General features: G+C 34.5%; 1 long non-coding RNA gene across 1 annotated transcript; it reads left to right on the forward strand.

Annotated features, from left to right (window-relative positions):
* The first annotated feature begins 3,517 nt into the window (after window positions 1-3,517).
* LOC134287164 (uncharacterized) lies at window positions 3,518-3,850 on the forward strand. Its single transcript, XR_009997087.1, has 3 exons — window positions 3,518-3,595; window positions 3,660-3,739; window positions 3,795-3,850. It is a non-coding gene; the product is annotated as an uncharacterized LOC134287164 (long non-coding RNA).
* The last annotated feature ends 776 nt before the right edge of the window (window positions 3,851-4,626 follow it).

The raw sequence follows: 4,626 nt of genomic DNA on the forward strand, positions 1-4,626 counted from the left end.
CTCATGTAGTTGATTTAGCGCAAGAAGAACAGAAGCAGATGGTAATCAGGACTATTGATAGATTGATGAAAATTTACAAAAACACAGCGAAAAGGTTAATGAATTTGAGCGATCTTGAAGAAGACAGTGTTGAAATTCCACTGGATTCGGAATCGAAACGAAACCCGCAGAAAGAATTTAAACCGCAAGACCAACTGCAGTTTAATGAGCAGGTTAGATTCCATAGCAGTATGGCCAACCAGCCCAGGATTCTTGAAAATTACCACTCGGATAATGATAGGGGTAAAACTATTGGAAATTACTTCAAAAATTTACCAAATATTGAACAGCTCAAAATAAATGAGCAACCAAAAGCAGGAGATAAGTAGGTGGGCTTTGAAACTTCAACAGTTCGATTTTAGTATCGAATACAGAAAAGGGCGGGATAATATAACCGCTGATTGTTTATCAAGGTCACTCAACACCATTTCAACCAAATGGGAGGACTTGGAATATGGTGCCCTTATGAAAAAAATTAAAGAAAATCCAACTACATTTAAAGACTTTAAAGTAGTCGATGAAAAAATCTTTAAATACGCCAAAAATGATTCTAAAATAGCGGACGCTAGATTTGACTGGAAAATTGTACCGACATTAGAGCAAAGATTGAAACTTATTAAAAATATCCATGATGAAGCACATCTAGGCTTCTAAAAAACTTTAAGTAAAATAAAAGAGAAGTATGTTTGGCCCTTAATGTACACTGAAATTAAAAAGTACTGCAATTCGTGCATCACATGCAAAACATCAAAATCAGATAACATTAATCATGTTCCCCCTATGGGAAAACAAAAACTGGCTACACAACCTTGGCAAGTTTTAGCAATAGATTATGTTGGCCCATTCCCAAGGGCGAAAAAGACTGGAAACACGTGTCTTCTAGTTATTACGGATATTTTTACTAAGTTTGTTATTATACAACCTTTGAAGGAAGCAAAAACCAAACAATTAGTGTTATTTCTTGAAAATATGGTTTTTCTATTATTTGGAGTACCGGAGGTGGTTTTATCTGACAATGGTGCTCAATTTACCTCCAAAGAGTTCAAAAATCTATTAGAAAAGTATGGTGTTAGTCAATGGCTAACTCCAGTGTACTTTCCTCAAGTAAACAACGCAGAAAGAACTAACCGAGTCATAACATCTGCGATTAGAGCTCTGATTAAAAAAGAACAGAACCACTGGGATGAAAATATTTACAAAATTGCTAATGCAATAAATAATGCTGAACATGCATCGAGTGGATTTTCGCCTTACTTTGTTAATTTTGGTAGAAACCAGATAAGTTCGGGAGAAGAGTACCAAAATCTTAGGGATATAAATAGAGACGTGACTCCAACAGAAAAAGAGCATTCAGAAGAAATGGGCAAAATTTATGAAAATGTTAGAACAAATTTGAAGGTCGCGTATGGCAAATATGCAAGGTATTATAACCTTAGAGCGGGAAAAACGTTTGAATATAAAGAAGGTGAGAGGGTTTTAAAAAAGAACCACTTTTTATCGGACAAATCCAAAGCTTTTAATGCTAAATTAGCTCCAAAGTTCTCCGAGGCAATAGTTGTTAGAAGAGTGGGAGAAGTTTGCTATATTTTACAAGACTTAAATGGAAAATCTTTAGGCCTGTACCACGTATCTCAATTGAAAAAGATTTAAACAAGTTTGTGTGACAAGCTATGTACAAAAACTAAGCAACCAAAAAAAAAAAAAATGAGTTGACACAAAAGCACGATAAATCGGAAAACTATGAATATATTGCAATGAAAATGAGAATATTATGAATTTTATTTCAATTATAATCTTAATAATAGGAAAATAAACAAATTAATAAGAAAAAGAAAAAAAACGGAATATAAGTGAATGAACAAAAGCTATGTAAATAAACAAGGTTGGAAGTATGGAACGGAAAACGCAAAAAAACGCAAGATCGGTAAAAAAAAATAGGAAAAGCAAAGGCATATAACAAATAATAAAACTGGATAACAAGCAAGAGCCTTATTGAGTTGTAAAATAAATACAAAAATGGTGAGAAATTTCACAATCAGCAGGATTAAAACTGATACTTACCAAAAACCACAAAGCATACATGCCTAAGGAACCATATTTTGCATAAAATTGGTCTTCCTGAAGGTTTCGTGCAAAAAAATAAATAGATTTCTTGTAAATATGTATATATGAAATGATAGTATATAACAATGGCCAAAACTTTTACTCTTTCAAGAAAAAGACAACAAAAGTTTAAAGAAGATGTTCTCGGATGGCTCAGTTGGGATTCAAATGAATCTGGAAACCGCAACCATCCAATATAGTTACCCAGTAAGCTAATTTCATTTCAATTATAGGAACACGAATAGTTTTATATGGCCAAAAGTAGTAAAATAGGTAAAAATGATAGATAAAACTTACGTTTTTGGTGAAGCCGTTGTAGCATCCTATCATCATCATTGCCAGTTAGCACAGAAACAATAGCCCGGTTTTCATATTCAGTAGATACATGCAATAGACAGCAAGTAGAAATACTCGCATTGACATACCTATACCGACAATAGCGCTCAAATTTGGATAGATAAAATAACCCAGGAACTCAAAAGTAATAGCAATTAGCCCGAGTAAATGTGCATGTGAGTAAGGAGATATTCGGTGGTTGAATTGTTTGTTTTGGTTTCCATATTATGATATGGTATATGGATTGGGATATGAAGGTACATTTTGTTCAATACCAATACGGTTACACGTCAATCGGTTTCGTTTTTGAGTTATTGAAATATGTGCTGATTAGTTTTGATTCGTTTTCCAGTTGATGTGCTGGAGTATATAATGAGACAATAGATATATCCAATAGGTATATTGGTATAGTGGAAGAATAGATCAGTTAGTGTCGGATAGGTGATCCTGAAAGCACGGATCTCGGGTTCGGTCAGATTTACGTCCGGTAATAATTTCTCGGTTTCGCGTTCGATTAAGTTAATGATTGTAGTGTAATTCAGGATAAGCATAAAAGTGAAAAAGCATGAAGCATGTTTGATAAGGTAAAAAAAAATGTTACACATTTTTTTTGGGATATGTGGGGGATGATGAAACGAACACACGAGTGTTGTTTCATAGACATCCCTACAATGTAAATAATGTCGTGCCTTTAAATAGGCAATCGGTATATTGAGTGCTCGAATCAGGGTTTCAATAGAAAATCGCGTAAGAGAAGAAGTTATTAAGAATTATTAAGTTGATCAATTGCAAGAAAATTTATGCTGTTGGAATGATTTCAAGAAAATTAAGAAAACGGAAATAAAAGAAAACCAAGAAAATTGGAGGTCTGGAGTCTGGGATATGAACTATATTAGTTCTTTCCCAATCAGACTGCCGAAGAAGAAAGTTATTAAAATTGTGAATTTTATAAAGTGATTGAAGCCTATTTAAAGTGAGCAAGTAAAGTTATATTACAAGAAAAAAAATCATTGCAATAATTTATTTAATTTAATTAAAGCTATTTGCAGAAATAAGTTGAGTTTTCGCACAAAAAAAAACAAAATCGTGAGTGGAGTGATATCAAAGATTTGATCCAGTAAGCACATGTGTTAGATAAATTAGTATCAAATGTAAAAGATTGTTACAAATATTTTCTGTAGGGAAAAAGCGTGAGTGGATATTTAACAAGCTAATTTTGAAGAAAGAAAAGGAGCCAAAAAGTGAGAAGCAATAACGTGAGGTAAACTGTGCGAATGTATAGGTGTTTTTTGGTGCTAATACAATTTATTCCACAGTCACCGCAGTGACCGCGTGGAGCATTGGGGTTGAGGAGTGGCTTCGTTCGGTGGAACGCCGAGCCACAGAGCGTAATTGGCACAACAAGCTGCTCGCCAAAACCATCGGCATCGTGCGATCGGACTAGGGCGATCCCCTGGAGGTTCTCCTCGTCTCGTGGCTGCGTGCCGCTAGGAGTGCCCCCAGAGTGCGTGGTCAACGGTTTTAAGGATTCGGCCTCGCGAAACCACACCGCTACCCGTGGTTGCCTGCGAACGCGAGTAGTCTGACTGCCCGACTAGAAAATTATATCAAGTTTATATCATATTGTGTTATGATGTTATAATATTGTTCTATAACTTATTTTGTTATAAACTAGATGCAGGATGATGTTAAAATAACTAAAATTGTAACAAAAAGTATACTAGTCAAATCAAGATTATAACCTATTTTGTTATGAACAGATCAAAATTATAACAAAATGTGATATGAATTTTAGCCTCAGGAATACTAGTTTCTATCAAGATATGATACAACTTTGTTAGATCATTGTCCAAATGTCAAAGAATCAAAACTAAATTATATTACAATGAGTTATCATACAGCATTTCTAACATAATGTGATATAATTGAGTTATGGTATTTCAAAAACACCAAGGATGTTGAACATAATTATATCACAATTAGTTATAAATATCATGGTTTGTTTTAATTATGTTATATTCTTGTTAGGATTTTCTAGTTGGGTGGGGCAAGAAACCCACAGCCAGCGAGATCCGCCCCCACACTCACGTCCCGGGTATAGAAGATCCATGGAATTTAGTCCGATCGCCTCCAACTCCCACCCCACGT

This window comes from Aedes albopictus, chromosome 2 (assembly GCF_035046485.1).
Source record: "Aedes albopictus strain Foshan chromosome 2, AalbF5, whole genome shotgun sequence".
Classification (NCBI taxonomy): Eukaryota; Metazoa; Arthropoda; class Insecta; order Diptera; family Culicidae; genus Aedes; species Aedes albopictus.